The 21,519-nt window shown below is 41.4% G+C and overlaps 1 protein-coding gene across 6 annotated transcripts in view; it reads left to right on the top strand.

Moving 5' to 3' along the window:
• Positions 1-21,519, top strand: part of NRXN3 (neurexin 3) — a gene marked incomplete at its 5' end in the record, with an annotated part of 932,122 nt that overhangs the window by 689,037 nt on the left and 221,566 nt on the right. The gene's annotated exons all lie outside the window — the stretch shown is intronic.

Genomic DNA, 21,519 nt, shown 5'->3' with positions numbered 1-21,519 from the left:
GCTGATCGTTTTTCTTTGATGCCCATCACTAAACTAAAATTTAATCTGGAAGTCATAGTATATGTGATGGTTTATCAAGATAGGATGCTATTTTAAGGTAGCAAAAGTGATTTGTGCTCTGCTAAGGAGAGTTTTTAATAGTTCACCTATTCTTTGAATATCAGGTATGTCCTATAGTGTTCATCATAATCTCCTCTTGTAAAATTTACATTTTTTTGTTGGGTTTTCTTTTTTTTTTAAATATACCTTATTGGCAAGCTACGTGTTTGTTTAATTTACAGTTGTTCTGTTTGGATTCATTTTTTAATTATGAGTCTTTCAGATAGCCTGGAAATTTATTGACTGAGGCGTCTGTTTTTATGACAAAAAATTACAGCTTCTGAGACTGTTTTCTCTCCTGATTTACAATGGAATATAAACTGGCAGCCCTGTGAAAATGGATGGCCTACCATCCAGATCAATGCCCTGTGTGAGGCACAGAGTGTTTGTGTGAACAGACTGTAGCACATGGAATGAGAGTGTTATAGCATCAAATCCCTCCTTAGGAGATTTTTTTATTCTGACAAGTCATTCAGTCACCAGGTCTGAACCTGTACCAGAAAATTGCCTTCCAAGTGGATGCTTAAAAGTCCACATGTATGAGTTGTGGTTGAATGTTTCTATATGTTCATTGTACTGCTACACCTGTATCTGGATTTACAGCATCCACAAATCTTCATAGACATCAAATGGGGAAGAGGAAGACAACTGCAGGTGATGATGGTTGTCGTTCTTGTGATGACTATGGGAAATCACCTATCCACATGCACTGCTGCTGTGTTGTGCACTTTTTCATTTTTATGTGTGTTGTAAACTGTCATCTTGCCTCTGGCTGTTCAGAATGGAGGTGTGAGACTGGTCCAGTTGGTGAATTGGTTGTAAAAAAATAACCTCGAGGTTTGGGGGCAAAACTGTTGGTGGTTTTGGGAGTAGTTTTGCTAAACTAGACCCTAGCTAATGGAGATCCATCACTTAGCACCAGTCTGCAAATGAAGGGTATAGGATTTGATGTAGAAACTTCTTATTCTTAAGCAGTAAGTGTATATTAAAAAAAAGGAAAGTCTTCCCAGAGTCTGTCTGCCCACACATACACTGCAGCACCTTAAAAAGTATCCTGTTTCCCCAGCAGAACCTCTACTCTCAAGGTTAGCTCTGTGGGTCAGAGTGCTGGCACCATGAGGATTGGGGTGGTAGTATCACAAAACATTAGGAGTGGGAAGGGACCTCAAAAGATCATCTAGTCCAAGCCCCTGCCAGAGCAGGATCACCTAGATTAAATCACACAGGAAGACATCCAGGTGGGTGGGTTTAGAATGTCTCCAGAGAAGAAGACTCCACGACCTCTCTGTTCCAGTGCTCTGTCACCCTCACAGTGAAAATGTTTCTCCTTGTATTCACATGGAGCTCCAGCTTGCACCCATTGCCCCTTGTCCTATCGCTGGCCATCACTGAGAAGAACCTGGCTCCATCCTCCGGACTCTCACCCTTTACATATTTATAAACATTAATGAGGTCACCCCTCAGTCTCCTCCAAACCAAGCTGAAGAGTCCCAGCTCCCTCAGCCTCTCCTCATAAGGAAGATGTTCCACTCCCTTAATCATCTTGGTGGCCCTGTGCTGGACTCTTTCAAGGAGTTCTTTGTCCTTCTTGAGCTGAGGGGCCCAGAACTGGGCACAATATTCCAGGTGTGGTCTCACTGGGGCGGAGGAAAGGGGGAGAAGGATCTCTCTTGACCTACTACTACCCACATACCTTCTAATACAGCCCGGGATGCCATTGGCCTTCTTAGCCACAAGGGCACATTGCAGGCTCATGGTCTTCCTGCTGTCCACCAGGAAGGACCCCCAGGTCCCTCTCACCTATGCTGCTCTCCAACAAGCCAGTCCACAACCTATAGTTGTACTTGGGGTTGTTCTTCCCTAGATGCAAGACCCTACACTGTCCCCTAGGAACAAAGGGTAACCTAGGAGACTCCTTTAAAAACATTAAACAGTTGGTTTGTTCAGACTGGAGAAGAGGAGGCTGAGGGGAGTCACAGTCTACGGCTTCCTGACAACGGGGAGTAAAGGTGACCAGTGATAGAACCTGAGGGAATGGTATGAAACTGCAACTGGGGAGGTTTAGGTTGGGTATTAGGAAGATGTGCTTTACTGAGAGGGTGGTTGGGCAGTGGAACAGGCTCCCCAGGGAAGGGGTCACAGCACTGAGCTTGGCTGAGTTCAAGAAGCATCTGGGTGATGCTCTCAGTCCCATGCTCTGACCTGTTTGTCCCTGTGTGGAGCCAGGAGTTGGACTTGATGTTCCTTATGGATCCCTTCCAAATCAGGGTGCTCTATGATTTTGTTTCACTGCAAATGAGTTTTGAGCATCATCACAGACACAACACAAGTGTTTACCACCTTTCTGCAATTATTTATATTAATGAATGTAAATTGAAAGTCATATCTTCCTTTTTGCTTAGTCTGGCTGTCATCTTCAGCTCAGGCTTGCATCTTAATTGCACTACATTTCTGTTGTTGATCACAAGAAGATGATTTAAGTTCATCTGTGTTAATCAACATTGAAGCAGATTAACAGCCTGCTGATGGGATGTAGTAAGGCTCTGCTTTACTTTTTAAATGGTCTTTATCTCAACCCACAAATTTTGTCACTTTTGGCTTGGTGATTTTCTCCCCTATCTCGCTGGGGAGAAGTGAATGACCAGCTGAGTGTGTGCTTAGTGAGGGTCAGTCTATCACACATTTTCTTCACCTGGAAGAGGTCCTCTGTTCCTGACAGACTACTTCTAAAATACTTAATGTACAAAGAGGCTACTATAGGCAGATCATCCACACAAAAGATGGAGCATAAGATAACTGCTTGGCAGTTAGGTCAGGTTTACAGAATTAGAACCCCATGGCAAATGTATCAGACTCCAGCATCTTTACTTTGCCTAAGAGAGGCTGTATCTTGAGTGAGTCTCAAATCTGAGGTATGCATATCAGTGGCTGTGTTGTCAGCTGGTGTAAATTTGCCAGAGATCCTGATTCTGTTTTTAAAAAAATAATTAACAGAAGCATTCTATTTAAATGCTTCAGGATCCTGTCCCAAAGTACCCTCAGTCCTTTCCTAAACTCTTTACATCTACAAAGTCCCATGTGTTCATGCACGCTGCATTTATTGTTCCCTAGAGCACAGAAGAATTAGTAAAAGAAAATGAATTTGAAGCAAATGAACGTTGAGTTTTCAAACCAGTTTTACAGCATGTTATTGTTACTTCTGGTTCTATTTTTCAAAAGGGGTTAAAATCCATTTTTAATGTGTTTAGACTAGTTCACGTTAGGCATAGGAATAGTCCATCTTTTTTTCTATATGTTGTTTTCCTATTAGCTCTTGAGAATGAGTGTCTGTAGAAAGAGAGGTGAAGTTGAGACTAAACCTTTGAAGGTTCATAGAATCATAGACTGTCATGGGTTGGAAGGGACCCCAAGGATCACAGAGCTCCAACCCCCCTGCCACAGGCAGGGACACCAACCTCCAGGCCTGGAGCTACACAAGGCTGCCCAGGGCCCCATCCAACCTGGCCTTGAACACCTCCAGGGACGGGGGATCTACTACTTCTCTGGGCAGCCTGTTCCAGCCCCTCACCACTCTTTCTGTAAAATACTTCCCCCTAAGATCTAATCTAAACCTTCCCTCCTGTAGCTTTAATCCATTCCCCCTTGTCCTGCCATTATCTGCTCTGTTAAAAAGTCGAATCCCCTCCTGCCTATAAGCTCCCTTCAGGGACTGGAAGGCTGCAATGAGGTCCCCCCGCAGCCTTCTCTTCTCCAGGCTGAACAAGCCCAGCTCCCTCAGCCACTCTTTGTAGGGGAGCTGCTCCAGCCCTCTGATCATCCTTGTGGCTCCTCTGACCCCTCTCCAACAGTTCCACATCTTTCTTGTATTGGGGCCCCAGCTCTGGCCACAGGACTCCAGATGGGGCCTCACGAGGGCAGAGCAGAGAGGGACAATCCCCTCCCTGTCCCTGCTGCCACCCCTCTCCTGATGGAGCCCAGGATCCCATTGGCCTTGCGAGCTGCCAGAGCCACTGCTGGCTCATGTCAAGCTTCTCATCCACCACAATCCCCAAGTCCTTCTCAGCAGGGCTACTCTCAAGAAGCTCTTCTCCCAGTCTGTATCTGTGTCTGGAATTCTAAAGAGATTCTAAGGTTAAGGAGCTTCTCAGCCCAGCATACCTGTTTATGGCTGCCACGATTTGGCATTATTCCCCATCAAGTTCTCTCAGTGAGCTTTTGAGCATCAGTGTCTTTGCCAGTGACTGTACCAGGTGTATGAATGAGTGTATGTAGCTGAATGCAACGGTGTGGGAAATAGTGGTGATCTCCTGTGGCTAAAGATGATGGATTTTAGATCCCTAGCTCCATTCAGGCAGCATGTAAGCTCATTTCTTTGATACAGGGATTCATTAACTCCTCGCTCAGTGACAGTTTGTGCATAGATCCTCGTGCTCTCACTGTTGTTATTGAAGGTTGTGGAGCTGAATGGAGATAGGGAAGAAAGAGCTGGTAGGGCAGTGTTAGCATGAGGGGTAAAATTGCTGGTTGGAGCACAAGTTAGCCTGATTAGAGCTACAAAAATAATCTTGGTTCTTTGGCTCTGCAGAACAGCTGAGTTCAGCTGGACAACAGAGAGTGAAAATTAAGAATTGGAGGAGGTAGAGGAAGAATCAATGGGAAGTTAACAGTAATTTTGTGAAACCTGGCTTAAAGATAGGAGTAACTAAATACACTACCTAAAGAGAGAGCTTTACTGTGTCATCAAGGAAACAGACTTCAACTAAGATTGTGGTTTGGTATAGTGGACAGAACTAACAGCTTTTTCTCAGAATACACACCCCATTTTAGTGTTGTACATATAGCAAAGTCAGTCTAAGCACAGATATAAAAAAATATGCTCCTAATTAGAAGCAGAAATCGTAATGGGCTTTCTTATGTGAGAGTCATCCCTAAATATACATTCTCTGTTTGAAAAATACAGTCTGAAGCTTGAAACTTGTTTAATTTGTCAAGTTTTGTCTTAGGATCTGTTTTGGTTCTATGAATTGCTTTTAGGTGTTAAATATCAAATCTGAGCATCCAGCAGTATCTATCCAAACACCTCATACAGCAATAAATGTTAAGTTATTGCTTGCTCTTGTACACTGTATACTGTGTTTTGCTCAATATTTATTTTGGTCTCTCCTGTGACTATAATGTTTATGTAGAGTATGTCATCTAGGGCCATATTATATATCATCATTTCAGTAAAACTCGAGCTGAATTGCTTTTACTGGCTTGCAGTATTTCCTCTGAGGATTTCACAACTAATAATTGAGAATTCCACGTTTTGTTCTATGGTCTTGTCAGGGAGTGAGTAAATGAGGAGATATTGGGACACTTTTTGATGCTGAGAAAACTTATAGTTTGCTGCTTAATGTTTTTCTTCTAAATACTGAACGCAAGGGAGTGAAGTAGTGTGGGCTGCTTTTTCTGGCTGGGTCAAAGAAGCAAACCAGATCAGTCTCCAGAGGAGTTCTTTCCCTAAAATTAACAAGACCTGAAGAAGACAAGTGTGAGGCTTTTAGTGCTTATTCTGAAAGGGTACTAAAGTTATTTGTATTTGCAGACTTTAACAATGGGCAATACACATTTTTGTCCTTTACAGGATGCACCAAACTTACAAGCTTGTTCAGACCACCCCATCTTTCTTCTGTATGCTTGGATAAATTGCACTAATAGAGCCTAAATTAAATCTGTTTGTAATTAAAGCCCTTATCACCTTCTCTATGGTTGCATGAAAAAAGTAAAATAAAATTCTTGATCTTTGTGTTAATGGATAGCAGCAGGGTATGATAATAACTCACTGCATATCCAGACATACTGAGTACTACTCAAAAGCAATTAAACAAGGGCAATTGTCAGTTTAATTTACCCCAGCTTGGTATCTGATGTAACCTTCTCATCAAAGGTTAACAACTGTTTGGTACTACATCATCTACAGCAAAATTAATTGTTTCTGGATTAAGCTTCTAGGAAGAACATGTTAAACTGGAACTTGTTCTTACTGAGTCTTGCTAGTAAAAGATAAACGTGATCTAATCTGAACAGTGTGCAACATTGTTTGTTCTGTGACTTTCAACGGAGCAGATTTCAAAACTCAGTTTAGAGAAAAGACACTTTGATCACTGATATGCAGCTGACTCTGAAATGCTGATCAGCTGGTTTAGGGAACAAAAAAGACTAGCCCTGCACAGCTTTACATGGGCAATGAAAGGCAATGCTACCTTTTCCTGTTCAACCAGGACACCACAGAGACAATTCTGAGAAGAAAGAGCACAGAACTAGAGTGTGGCCAGAACTCCAACATCCAAGTTCTTGTGAGTTTCCCCCACTTTAAGTTTTCAAGGAAGGGGCACAGTTCTTATTCAGAACCATTGTTTAACAGTTAATCTAAAGCCTAAAACATACAGATGCATTTAACTTTAAAACAGCTATGCAATCACAAAATATCACCATCTCTTTTTGAAAGGTACACATCAACATCTGTATAGAATGAGAAAATTGAGGCCTTAGAGATGAAATGATGTAACTAAAGCTGTTGCCTCAGAATTGGAGCTGTGACTGGCTCTGAATGTTCATCTTTTCTTAGGCTGGAAGGTTTCACTGTGTTTCCCTCTCCATCCTGAGAGTGGTTCAATAGCAACAGCTGGGGCAGGGTAGTGTCCTTGGAAAGTTGCTGTAGCCAACATCTGCTATTGCCCACGACATCCCAGGAGCGATTTGGCAGCAGCAGGTGGTGTGTGGTGGTTTTGTTGCTGCTGCTTGTCTTTTTCCTCTCCATTTCTGTGCTGATGGGGCCTGAACTTGCTTAGCTTGTGTGTTGGGATCAGAGCTGAAGTTTTTGCTAAAAAGTCTCTCCTGTTAGTTAACCTTTTGTTACATAAAGCATGATTAGATGGAAGGCTTCCTGCTGGTTTGAAAGCCTTTTATGTTAAATACCTGATACAGGCATTTTCCTCTTCCATTTCCTTCTGTACAGTAACTGGGATTGGGGAGACTGCTAGCACACAGTCTGAAACCAGGTTGAAGTAAAGCTTAAGTAGTGTGAAAACTCCCTTAAATATCTTGGCATATCTTTTTTTCTGCTACATTTAAATTCCTGGTTCTTTGTTTAAGCAATTTGCAGCCTACAGAGAGAGACTGACTGCCTCATATAACTGGAATAATTTGGGCCAGTGTAAAGCATCAGTCGAGCATGTTTTTGCCTGTACCTGATAACCAAGTATATTACTAGCTCTGACTGCCCAAATTTACTTTCAGTGCACACAGCCCCTGTTTTAGCTTATTCTTTATTCCTGTCAATTACTGATGTCAGGAGTGTCATTTCTGGAAGCTGGGTAATAGAAATCATCAAGCATGACAAAGAAAAGTATCTTATACTGACTCAGGCTTCCTTTGCTGTCTTATTATGTCTCTCTTATTCTATTATTTTTACACAATCTCACCTGAAAGCCAGTACCACATACAAGATTTCAGGTTTTGGGTCATGTAAAACCCTCTAGTATGATACTGTTCAGCCTTAAAGAGAGGGTGAAATGAATCAGTTCTATAGGGAACTATGTCATGATTCTAGCATGCTATTTCAACTAATGACAGGAATGAGATCCTTTAACTTTTCAGGCATTGCACACTTGTTTAAAGGGGAAAGAATCTGGTCTGTGTCTTTGGGTGCATTGCTGAAACAATTCTTACAATAGGCTTGTTACCTGCAGATTATCCTTCTGTAGATGGTATATTGTATCCCAAATATATTGACGGGAATTAGCCCCTCAACAGGCAATGATCTTTTGGTATAATGCAGTTGGGCAACACATACTGCAACGTTGTCCATTGGAGTTCATGAATGTCTGAAAGGTTAATGCAGCTTTTCAATAGTAGTCCCTGGATTTGCTTGTGTAATGAGCCAGGCAACACACAGAAAAAGTTTGGGACTTGCTGAAGGGTGTTTAGGCTACGTAGCTAGGGGGGTATGAAGGAGGTGTAGGGGTTCCCTTTGGTTGGTGTCATATCAATCTAGTAAAGAGTTGGGCAGGGGGAGTAATTTGAAGATGGAAATCTGATCACATTGAGCATGTAAGCTTACACTCTGCAGCATCCAATATCCCAGGGAGTGTGTGGCTGTCAGCACCTTTTTGCAGATAAATTTGACAAAGCTATTGCATTCAGTCATTCTAAGGCTTGATTTTGCACCTTTGCAGTTTTGGGAGAGTTTTACAATAGGAATTTAGTCCATTGTTCAGTTACACGGAAAGGATTTCCTTGTGATGTGTTAAAATCTAACTGTACTGATTCTGTCTGGTTGTGAGACTGGATAATTTTCTTGTATTTATTACTTTGAAAAACTTAGGTCTTTACATGTTAGAGTCTTCTCTGTTTCTTTTAATGCAGATCCATAGTTCTTACTGTTCTGCCCTTGCACTGGCCTTTTATCCTGTTTCTGTGGAGAAGGGGAGGAGGTTGTGGTTTTCTCATATTTCTTTAAATAGTAACTTGTTGGGAGCCCAGTTTAAGCATTGTAGAAGGAATATATTACTGTTAATTACCTTTTATTTTAAAAATTAGATTAACTGCATTTTGATTGGAGTCTGTAGGAAAAAGGCATCTAGTGCACAGTCTTACATGTGAGAGCACTTTTCCTTGAAACCAGTTTAAAAATCCTCACTGATTTATGTTCTGATGAGAATTTGTTTCCTAACAGACGTGCTTGCTTTTTGATGGGAAAAATCATTGGTTAGTTTTGGAGCTTCACAAATGGATGAGTATTTCAGGTTACTGATTGTATCTTCATTTAGGAACACAGAACGGGGAGTGGACTACCTAGGTCATCAAGTCCAGTCCCCTTCCCTGGTAGGGAAGCTTTCTCTGGCTGTATCAGATCTACCTCATCCCTACTGGTTTTCTGCTTCTGCTGTTTCTCCTGAAAGACTGTTGTAAAATATTTTTTATCCTACGATTTTAAATTTGAACCTATTTTCCAATCCAGATGTGTTCAGATATGTCGGTTGAACCTCTATTTGTTTTGTGCTAGTAATGTTCTTCAAGTCCTCTCCTGTTTTTGGTATTTATCTGTCTGCAGCATTGACAGACAAATGTATTGCCGGTGCTTTGTGTCAGCAACTTTCACTCTCAACACCCCCCTTCCCTCCCCCCACCCCCAGCTCTTCTGGGCTGGCTGTGCAGAGCAATGGGACATGGTGAAGAGATCCCAGAGCTAATGCAAATTCAAACATACAACCCCACAAGTTGCAGCCCCAGGCAGGTTTCACTGTTTCTGCAGCTACGCTCGGGATCCATTCACTCAGCTGCAGCACCCAGTAAGCAGCGCTACTTTGTTGTAGACCCAAGTTGTGTCTTTATAAGCTACATTGGGTGTCTTTTGTGCTGTGTGTTCGGTTCTGAGCTTTGCTGGCTGTGTGGAGCCAGCTCGATGCCTCTGCACACAGATGTCAGCTGTTAGAAATCCCAGTGGTCCTAAGAAAGGGCTCTGGGTAGACACAGTGAAGCAGTAATTTATCATACGTTCTTGCAAGAGCGGGTGACCCAGCAAAGCAGTCACCCTTCTGGTCAGAGTTTGTAGCATTTTTATACCATATTCCTGTCCAAAATCCCTCCCCCGTTTACCTATGGATTAGCTATTTCAAAGGTTTACAGGCTCAACCAAGGCACCTTATTCACAACAGTACATAATACAATACATACTGCATGTCTGGCAGGTTCCTGCTTCCCATTGGTGAAGAAAATTAACGAGTATGCGCTTACTAAATTATCTTACATAACACTTAACTGAGAGAGAACAGTGATAAACAGCAGAGATGATGCCAATGTAAGAGGAGAAGAGGTGTTCCATGGCAGAGCAGAAATCCACTGCAACCTGTGGAAGACCCCATACTGGAGCAGATGGGTATTCCCTAAGGAAATGGCCTGTGGAAAGCCCATGCTGGAGCAGAGAAAAACTGTAAGAAGGAAGGAGCAGCAGAGAGAAACTGCTGTATACTGACCATAACACCCTCCTTCCTCCACCTCTTGCACATTTGTTGCCTCACTGAGGGGACTGAGAGTAACTTGCAGTGATAGCAAGGAGGAGAGGAGTCTGCAGTGAAGGAGTGAAGTTGAGATTGAGATAGGGGGTGATGTTTCCCTTTACGTTTTAATATTTCTCTTTTTGTTTTCCACTAACCAAATCAGTACAGAAATAATTATATATAAACTGGTAATAAATTAATCTCTGCGAACTGGGTCTGTTTTGGCTGCAATAGTAATTGATAAGTGATCTCCCTGTCTTTATCTTGACCCATGAGCCTTCTCACACCTGAAGAGGAAAAACTAGAAAGCCGAGTGAGTAAGCAACTGAGTAGGAGTTTGACTGGTCCCAGCCACCACCAAGCATTAGCAGTACAGTTTTGTGCAAACAGGGAGGGTAAAACTCCTTTGTTGCTCATCCTGAGCCTGCCACATGTGACATGGCTAAATTTGACACTAAAGAGTGCTTTGAATCTAAAAGTGCTGTTTTTTAAATAAGGATGGAAATAGGTCAAGGTAGCTAGAGATGTCTGCCTTAAAGAAAATAAATTCTACTCTTCAAAGGTTCATCACTTCATCTCATGCTGACTGGGATTGTGCTGCTCCTTATGATCTGTGTATCCCGCCTCCTTTCCCATGTCAGAGCTGTTTGTTAATGGAGCATGGATGCTGTGGTTGGAAATGTGCAGTTATAAGGATGAACAGCAAACTCACTCTTAGATTTTTGGCAAATTTAGACAAAGCCATGGAGTATAACTACACACATTTAGGTGGTTTTAAAGAATCTAGAAACCCTCACAGGACCTGGAATTAATTTTCAAAGCATGGAAGGGCTACTGTTTGAAGGCAAAATGGTGCTTTATTGTACTAATATAAACAACTCTGTTGTCTGACTTTTCTGCAAGTGCTTTGATTATTCTTGATAGAAACAGACTACTCTTTTGAGAGTTTTCCCTGAGATCAATATTAGGTCTGAAGGTTTGTAATGATAATGTCTCACTAACAACCTTGGTAGTTTTTGTTGCTGGATTTCTCTGTTACTTTTGTCCTTTGTGTTTGACTGACAGAATTACCTAAGCATGGATAAAACCAGCATACCATATCATTTCAGCTGATGCTTCTGTACATAATGTACTCTTTCTAGAATTGTGTGTGCAAACATATTGTCAGTTTCTGTCCCCACATTTGGAGTGCTGGGGACTCCTTCAGACATTGGGAACTCATTGACATGACACATGGCATTATTGAAGGGGAGCAAACTGAGACTCCACCTGGAGTACTGCATCCAGCTCTGGGGTCTCTGGTACAAGAAGGACATGGAGTTGTTAGAGTGAGTCCAGAGGAGGGCCACGAAGATTGGATTGGAACTAGATTATCTTTGAGGTCCTTTCCAACTCAAACCAGTGGGAATTTCTCAATGATTCACCAAGGAAGTACAAGTTAATAACTAAAAATGTCTAAGCTTTCCTGAAACTTGGTAAGAAGAGGATTTAACGGTGTAAAATGGTGCCAAATGTCAGCAGAAAAAGTATATTCAAGCAACAACTTATTCAAAGAGGAATGTGGGATAAAAAAAAGGATACAAGCTTTATGTGATGGTTGCATGTCTTCTGTAAAATTTCCCTAAGCTTTTGCTTTGGACAGTGGTCTATAGGCCAGGCTGAATAATCAAGCAGTGGAATTACCTCAGGGAAACTTGTCTCCTGAGGATATAATCTGAAGATTCAAGCATGAAGAGTATTATTAAAGAAATTCTCTAGATTTCTGATGCAAAAAGTATCACAATTTTTTCTGAGGTAGAAAGGTTAATAATACCCATTCAATAGGGGTTTTTGATCAGGAAGGCTTAGGGGTTTTGGGTTTTTTTAATAATGCCTGGAGCTGGGGGGAGGAAGATGCCCTTTTGCCAATTCATGACAAGAGAGTATACTGGTTTATTGGGAAAAGGCTTCTACAGCACATAAAAACTTATAATCATGCATGTGAAGTTTTGATCTGTGGTGATGCAAACAATAACCAAAATAAGATAAAAAGCATCTCAAACTTGTGAAAAATGGCCACTGAAAGATACCATGCATCTAGCAGCAATGAAAAATCATTGTGTCCTCTCAGGATAGATTCTATGTTGTGTTTTCCAAGCCTCTTTCCCTTACTCTACAGCAACTCATGAGGACGTTACTACTTCGTGTAAGGGATGATTTCACAACTGAGTAGGCTTTCATTTTTAACGTGGTAACAAAATCTTAATACAAATTGCTGAAAAGGGCATGTTTCTATTAATACCTGGTAATTAAACATTTTTCTTCAATGAGGGATTTATTTTGTAAGGGAAATAAATTTCACATGTGTGAGAACAATTATTAGGAGCTCTGCTTTCCTTTTCTGAAGATAATTTTCCCTGCTAATATTCTGACATCTTTCAAAGTTGTCTATGATTATTAAAAAATACCTGTCTGTGGCAAACACCTGGCAGGTCCTTTATGTCTTAGGATGCATATATTACTTTGGCTGATATATTTACTTTAAAATTTATCAGGTGTTGCTGTAACTTTATTAAAAAATGCAAACCCTACATAAAATCCTTCTGTGCCTCATGGTTCAGTGCTTCATTACCAACATCAGTCAGTGACTCATATGTAAGACTGGAGCCTGTTGCAGTGCAGTGGTCAGGAAGGTTTTGGAGGCAGGAAATGTTTCATGTCTTCCTACTTTGCTTGTGCAGTCTAAACATACAGCCAGAGTAGCACAGCTGCTAAGAGATGACATCAACCCTAAAAACCTGCCACTGTCTTATAAATACTTTTGGATATGGGAAAAGAGAGTAGTGGACCAACTGGTTAGTAATTGATAGCCTTCATTAATGGATTCAGCCTTTGTAATTAACCTTCTGTTTCATCTGAAACATGTCTACATTTTCAGGTCAAGCACTCAGGGTGGGACACGCTGAACTGTCAATATGAAATATGAGGTGATGTGCTGGGAACACCAGAACAGGTTACACACATAGCTGGGAGACTGAGACAAGCTCTCGTTAAAATTCACTCTCGTGCCAACTTCATTACATACACTTGTATTATATCAACTCTTTGGATTGGTGTACCTGAAATGCCCTAGTAGCTGAAAATAATAGAAGGGAGGGTGTTTACTCCTCCTGGAATCCTTTATGGAAGAGCCTTGTGTGTGATGTGAGAGGGGCTTGGAGCACTTCTGCACTAAGTCTTTCAGTGAAGCTCCCTGTGTCCAGCCTGAGGCAGCGTAGCGCATGGAGTTATGTTCTTCCTCACTCTTATAGTTTATTCTTTTGCTGAGTGTTCCTCAAAACACATATGAGTAGCTTCCATGCCAGTTTCAAACTGTGAGATTTTTAGAGAAGACCCCTATTCCTCTCAAGGCTACACAGAGAGTAGAGGCAAAGCAGTACAAGGTCTACTGCCAACTGGGGTTGTTGCTCACTAGGTGCCATTGAAAATGAGGACAAAAGAACTAGTAATTGCTGTGCCATCTGTCATTTTGTCTTACTGGGCTGTTTCTGTATTTGTTTTAAAACAACCCTGTTGTTATATTTTATTGGTATAAACAAATCCCTGTTCTGTTTAAAGATAAAATCCCATGGAATGGCGTTCAGAGACACCTACTTCAACAACAATTATGACTGTAGAAATAACAGGGACGTATAAGGAAACATACATGGGGAAATACTGTCAATGAATTGAAACAAATTCACACTAGGAAATTATGAAAAATATGAATTTATGGTAATTATCGCTCTCAACTTCAATGTAAGCTGAGTGTGACCAAAGCAGACTGACCCAAGTAGAGTTTAATGGGAAATAGTTGATGCTTCAATAGCCTAAATGAAGAGCTGATTCAGGCTCCATTCAGAAAGAAAGGCTCGTTGGAACTATTGACATTTCTGCTTCTCTTTGCAATTATAAGAAACATTATTGCCACCTCTTGGAAGATGATTAAAATAATTGCCATCTTTTTGTTCTCCTCCTTCGACAGCAATCACTGGGTGTCTGCTTCCTTCTGTGGCTTGATGTGTTACGCTCTGGATCTGTTTTGCCAGCGAAAAAGCTAGGCTCAGCATAATTGGGCCATTTCCCTGTCACAGTGGTTTCCTTTTGAATCTTGTTACTCTCCACGGGTTGCTGTGAGGTCAATCATATTCAGTCAAATGGCTGAGCAGATAAAAAGTGTACAAGAACAAAGTACCCGCTCTCCATGTAGGTTGGAGTGAAAATGTGGAAATACAGTCTTGGGTAAAGGGGTGCCACTTCTGGGTTTAGCAACAGTTTGCCTAGTTAAGACTTGCACTCACCTGGATTTGTCCTGCCAGGAGAAAACTAAGTGGCCTCGTGACATGAGTCCTCACTTATCAACATTAATATCATGCATGATGACTCTGTGATGGCCACATCAAAATGTAGCAACCCCCTATGCTCATTTGCTGTCACAGGAAGTACTTCTCTATATTCATACTATGTCATGGCATACTACCCCTGAACTGATGCAAGGTGACCTTCTAGTACCATGCAAGTTGTTGCAACATCATAATGCAGAACTGTCTTGGATTGATGCAGGGCCGTGACCCAGCATAGTGATTATTGATTCAACACTGTGGTTCAGTCTTATACCTACTGTGCTGTTGCCATCATTATTGACTCAGGAGCATGAGGCAAAGTCATTCTTTTGAGGCATCACAGAGCACCGTGGACATCCACGCTTTTTGCATATTGACACAATGCTGCTATCTGTTGTTGCAGGATAGTTTATCTCTCTGTGGAGAGTCTGATGTTTGGAGCAAAGTTTGCTCTTGTTTGTAAATTATTAATATGACATTATAGGCTGAGTAATGCTTTAGTATTATTACATATTGATGCTTACAAGGTTATAAGCTCATTATTACTATACTGAGCCAAGTCCTCATCTGCTGACAGTCTCTGCTGTCACCACCAACACACAGAGATGTCTTGGAGGTTGTTAGGGATTGGAATTTAAAGTTAAGAGTTTCCACGGCTTTGGCCAAAATTATTATAATTATTAAATTGTTTTTGAGAATTGTTTTAGTACAGAATGGTATTTCCTATTTTTAAGGATAGCTCCTGTTGTCGCAGCTGTGAATGCTCAGTACTTCTGCAAATCATATCCTGGGGCCCATAGTTGGCAAGTGAAAAAGGAAGAGTAAAACAGTTCAGTTTACCTCTTTTGAGTATCTGACTGTGTAAATACTCTTGTAACAGTTTTCAATGTATAGTACTTCCTTGGCTTTTACCAAAACAAGTAAGCAAACAAAAAAGCTGAGATTCTACCACGGGACATCTCTGGGCCATAACAAGATGGGAATTTTATAGCTGTAACTGCACTTCCTTTTGCTACTTGAGCTGACACGGTAACTGATGGGAATAGTGTTATTTTTGTTACAGGTGTGATGTCCAAAAGATCAAAGCAGTATTTGTATGGTTGGTGATAATCACTTTTGTTAGACCCTCTAGCAGATGAGTGCCAGCAGGCTTTCGGGGAAGTGGGTTTTATCCTTAAAAGCTGTAGTAAAGTAACTTCCCCCCTGCCTCCCTTGGGATGTGACAGAAAGGCTTATATGTCCCTCAAACTTCATTTTTCTAGCTGTACCAGTTTGATGGTTGCATCACTCAGGAAACCTTCCCAAGGTTCTTAATGTTGCTCTTTGTGTAGAGCAACCACTTAAGTGCTTTGAGAGAAATAGCTGGATTGGCTGCTTACACAGACTTCTTTAAAGTATAGAAATAGTGTGGTTTGGGAAGCCTTGGGTGCTCTTCCTGACTTCAAAGAGGAACACTGTTGAAGGAGCAGAGATTCTTTTGAGACTAGAATTTCATGCAACAATTTAAAGCGTACACATAGTATTGGAAGTATCAGCCTAAACACTTTTAATTTTGAAATTGTGATAGCTTGAAATAAGTTATTTTAATGGGAACTGTCAAGCACAGTTACTAGGAAGAATCACAGGATCCTTTGGGCTGGAAGGAACCTCAAAGATAATTTAGTTGCAACCCCTAGAAGGTACCCTCTGTAAGTCTTTAGTGTAGTAAAAGGTTCTGACTTCTTATTCAACTTTTCCCCTGATTTAGGCTTTGAGTAGTCCATGTTAATGTAGTCCTCACTCAGAGGTTGCTTGGTAATATTGTTTTACATATTAATATGATCTTGCAGATATATATGTCATATGTCAAACACTGGATTATGCCATCACAGAAATCAGGCAAGTTGAACAGCACGATGACAAAAGGCAGGAGGGATTATTTCTTCACATCACTAATTAGGAAAGGAGGCAGAGATGTGGCAAGAAGTAGTTAAAGGAGGCTTTTGTACCAGTGTGTTTACACATGGCCTGAGGTTAATTGAATATTTTTGAAGCTAAACTGCTAGGTTGTTCCTTGAGGTTGCATACCTATTCTTTTCAATAACAATAACTTAAGTATCTGGCAATTGATTGGGATTTCTTCCTCTCCTCTTACAGTTTTAATTTACTCTGCTGGATTTTTATATTTCCTTCAGTTCATTTGCTAGCTCTTACTTTATGCAAGTTTGTGCTCCGTGCTCTCTAGGGGACTACAGAGAAAAATATCTGCATATCCCAGCTCACATTGTTAATAAATGAATAAAGCTACTTGGAAATACACCAAAAATCCCTGTTAGAAATACGTACTTAGAATTAGTGAACAGGCCAAAAAGTATCTCCGTTCTCCTGCCTCCAAGCAAGCACTTCAGCCAAGAAATGATGACTAGCTTTAGCTACAGTTTATTGTGTGTGTAAAACCATATGCATCATATAATCACATATGTTTAACACTATTTAGGGTGCCCTTCCCTGAATTCAGACCGCTTTATGCTGGCTGCTACAGGGCACTGAATCTCTGGTCCAGATCTCATTAACTCAATAAGTGAAAATGTTCTTTTAGTCCACAGAGAAAGGACTAGTCACTTTGCCCTCACAACCATAGTTTTAACCTGCCTGTGTTGGCCTGGGTGCACACATGCAAGCAACACATGAGTTTCAAAGGTAGATGGCATACATAGAAAGAAAGACACAAAATGGGTTGGGAAATGAATCCCTGGAAGATATTTGAGAAAGCCACCTTACATTGTCAGCAGGGAGAAACTCAGAGGGTATGAAGATATTTTTCCTAGCTTTTTCCTCCTGGAGCACTATGGATACTGTAATACTGCATGTGGGGGTGAAGTTTAATTGTAGCCCTAACCAGGTAATTTTCTGTGGTACACATTGCTTCCATTCAGTACTCCAGTCTTTCATTCAAAGCATCATCTGTTTGAACACAATGGCAAACTGTGGAAAAACATATTCATGCCTCTTTTTATTGTCAATATCTTTATAGATGCTCAAAGATATTGATTATCAAAGTTGTTGTATGGATAAGTAGGTAAGGTTTCCTACCTGGGTACATGGGTTTTTTACCTACCCATCTAGGTAGGTAGGTTAGCTCAAGGATGTTTCCATTTTGCCTTTCTGCCGTGGGGACATTAGAGATTCAAACTTCAGGAAGCAATTTCTACTGGGAACTTGGACAGATTTTTGGTGATTACACCTGTTATCTGCAAGGAACCAAAAGGAAACAATTCTTCTGCACAAATACATTTCAAAGAGGCTCACACAGATCTGTTCCCTAGTACCTAATTCACCTGAGATGAATTTGGAATTATTCACTTGAATAAGGCAAAACAGTTAAAACCTGGTTGAGGCTTTTGGGGAGTGAGAATGTATTTGCAGAGGGGGGTGTGTGTGTCTCTCTTTTTGGGGGGGGGGGGGGGGTGATGCCTGAGGAGGGAAGACCTGCAGATTGGGGAAAAATTATGCTTTCAATAGAAGAAAAAAATATTTTTATGTAAACTGTTCCAGATCCTTGTCTTTAATTCTAATTTATAGCTTCAAAATCCTGCTTGCAGGCTTTCTGACTGTGGGTTTTTGGAGAGGAGCTCATGCCTCAGGCATGAGGGATGAGAGAAAAATGAAACAGCGAGGGAAGTTTTCCTATCTGGCAAAGACTAAAAGCAAAGTAAAAAATTATCAGCTCTATCTTGGAGAGAAGGGAAAGGGGAAAAAAAAAAGACATTTAAAAAAGCCTCTGTTTCTATGCAAAATTGAAAATAGGAAGTTACAGTAATTTGTATAGCCTTTAATGAACAATTCCTAAAATGCATGGAAAATGATCACCAAAGGAGTGACAGGTGCTGAACACCACACCTTTAAAATCATAGAAACTTTTCTTTTGTTACTAGCATATCCTGTCACCCTTGTTTCCTGATTCAGTGCTTATTTGCTTTAAAAATCTTTCAGTAATAAAAAATGAGACTTAAGGTAACGTCTGGACTCGTGGTTGTCAGGCAGATTTGAGCTTGGTTGTAACAACACAATGAAGTGGACTTGCTGTCTTTCAGATGAAGTTTCCAACAAAGCTTTCTGGGAACTGACCTCCTCCCACTAGCATCCCCAAAAACCCCAAACCAAAACAATTCCCAATGTGTCTCCTCAGAAAGTCCCTGCTATTTCTAGAACCAGCCCTGATAAAAATCACTTATTCTTTGGTTTTATCTTCAGTTTTGAAGACACCTGTCCTTTTGGTGCTTCCAGCCTGTGGTGTTTTTATCCAGGGCATCTCAGTAAGAGCTTCTGATGGTTCATGGCGGGTTTTTTACAAAAATGTGACCCATAATTTTATGCTTTGTGGCATCTCCACCCATATTACTGGCCACCTTATCCTGCAACAAACACTGTGACTTCCAGTTGCAGAATAAACATTTGTAAATTGGTTTGAAGGTAGCTACTACTGATAGTCATAGTGGTGTCTATCCATGATTATATGGGCTAAAACTATTCCCTTTAATTTATTGCTTGATAAGTGTGTGGGTGGGGGGTTATACTCTGAAAGGGGTTCTTCCCTCTGACCTCAGTTATAATCAATTCTTCCTCACATACACGATTGGTAACAGATACCTGGTGTTTATTTGTAGCTGGTGCTTTAGTCTATAGCTAGTCTCACCACTTTTTGCAAGTGATCACACATCATCTTTTGCAGAAGACACTATAGAATGATAGAATGGCATGGGTTGGAAGGGACCCCAAGGATCACAGGGCTCCAACCCCCCACTATACCTTGGAACAGACTGCTTGGTGTGTTGGAATCGTTTAGGCTCTTTGAGGTAATGAACAACTATATCTAGCTGACCTTAGGAACAGCCTTGGAGATGCTTCCAGTAAAACAGTAATGCTTCTATTCAATAAACATGGGTAAAATGAGGCCAAGGGGTAAGTGATTTACCTTAGATTTTACATCACATCACTCACAAGGTAGAGTGCATCAGTTCTGGCTTTTTAAAGAGAAATACCCCTCACTAGAAAATTAAAAGGGGTAGTGTTTTTCCTTGGAGCTGCTGTCTCAACCTGTGGAAGAATTGTGTGGTCAGTTGTGAATGCAATCTGAACAAGAATGTCCACATTGAAAACATAGTTTCACCAGTTAGTGCTTTTCACTGAGAGAGATGCTCCTACTGGATGAATTTGGGGGCTGGGCTGTGTGCTAAAAGTAAATCAATAATCCTCAGAAAATGTCTTGACGGGGGGCAATAGGAAAACAGCTAGAGGATGGTTATTATAACTATTTTACAGATGTGGCAAAGCAATCTCTTTCTTGAGGTGTCTAAAGCAAGGCCACACAGGGAGTTGTTGGTAGAGCCAGATATGAAATCCAGGAGCTCTAGGGCATCAAACAGTAACACCCTAACCACTGGGCTGCAGTGCTTTATCCAAACACACCCCTCTGAATGCCTGAAAACTGCCACTGCTGAAAGATTTCCAGGGAAATCATGTTGATGGGCCAGTCAGCAAAGCTAACCAGTCTCCTGTCCTCAGTCTGCTTGGAGACCAGTTGAAAGCCTGTACTGAAACCCTTGAGATTTGTTGTGCTACCAGCTAAGGATGGTATTGTCTTTTCTCATGTACTGAGATTATGCAGTATGATAGATGAGTGGTGAGGAGTAATTAAATGTAGACAACTGCAGAGAGTGTGTTTCCCTGCATGTTGCTGTTTCTATGTTCCTGAGTCCCCAGCTGCTAGAGAGAAGCAGCATTCAGTTTAAGTAATCCAGCCAATCTGGAGGTGGTTATTTTTATATATATACACACACATATAGATAAAATATGACAAAAAAACATTAGAATGCATGCATCTCACTGTCCTTGGTTTCTAAGACAGAAGAAACTGTGAAGGTGAAACTCTTTTCTCCAAAGGGAGTTCTAATGTCTGAATGTAGAAGCTTATATTTGTCCTTTTTGGCAGTCTTATAGTTCACCTCTTAAATGGAATTGGGGGAAAAAAAACTCGTGAGAAGAATTGGTGTGGAAGTTACAGTGAACTGTTACCACTTCAGAGCACTCTCAAGGGAGGCATTGTGCTAACAGCTGCAGGAACAGTTCATTGCCTGCGGAGGGTACAGCTCTTCTCTTTGGTAGGATGGCTGGTTACATGGACACGCTTGCAAAAGAGGAGGAGGGTAGAGGGAAATCTTGGCTTGCAGAAAAGTGAGATTTTCCAGGTTTTACGTTGTTTAGGTTTTACAGGGGCATCCCCCATCTGCAGTACGGCATCCAGCTCTGGGGTCCCCAGTACAGGCAAGACATGGAGTTGTTGGGGCAAGTGCAGAGGAGGACCACAACATGATCAGATGGCTGGAGCACCTCTCCTAAGCAGACAGGCTGAGAAAGCTGGGCCTGGTTAGCCTGGAGAAAAGGCGGCTCAAGGACACCTTCCAGTACCTAAAGGGGGCATACAGGAAAGCTGGAGAGAGACTCTGCCAGGGAATGTAGTGAGAGGACAAGGGATAATGGCTCTAAATAGAAAGACAGTAGATTTATACTGGAAATAAGGAAGAAATCCTTCCCTGTGAGGGTGGTGATGCGCTGGCACAGGTTGCCCAGAGAAACTGTGGACGCTCCTCCTTGGCAGCGTTCACAGTCAGGTTGGATGGGGCTTTGGGCAGCCTAGTCTAGTGGAGAATGTCCCTGCCCATGGCAGGGATGTTGGGACTAAATGGGCTTTAAGGTTCCTTCTAACCCAGACCTTTCTATGATTCGATGTATATTGGGCAGAGAGGGGAAATCTGTGGAGCAATGCAGAGGTAGGGTGACTGTGACGTGTAACCGTGTCACAGTGACAGATTAGGAAAATAATCTTTGTGGCAGAATTATAGATGGCTGGGAAGTGCTAACAGAGATGAGTGTTGTATCTGCAGCTGTCTGAAGACTGTAAAAGTTAGTGGCTTGTTAAACTTTTGCAATAAGAGCTCCTAAATTCAGATGAATTTCATCAACTGGTATATTTTATT

This window comes from Gallinula chloropus, assembly GCF_964237585.1.
Source record: "Gallinula chloropus genome assembly, chromosome: 4".
NCBI lineage: Eukaryota > Metazoa > Chordata > Aves > Gruiformes > Rallidae > Gallinula > Gallinula chloropus.
This window is presented reverse-complemented; position numbering and strand designations above follow the sequence as displayed.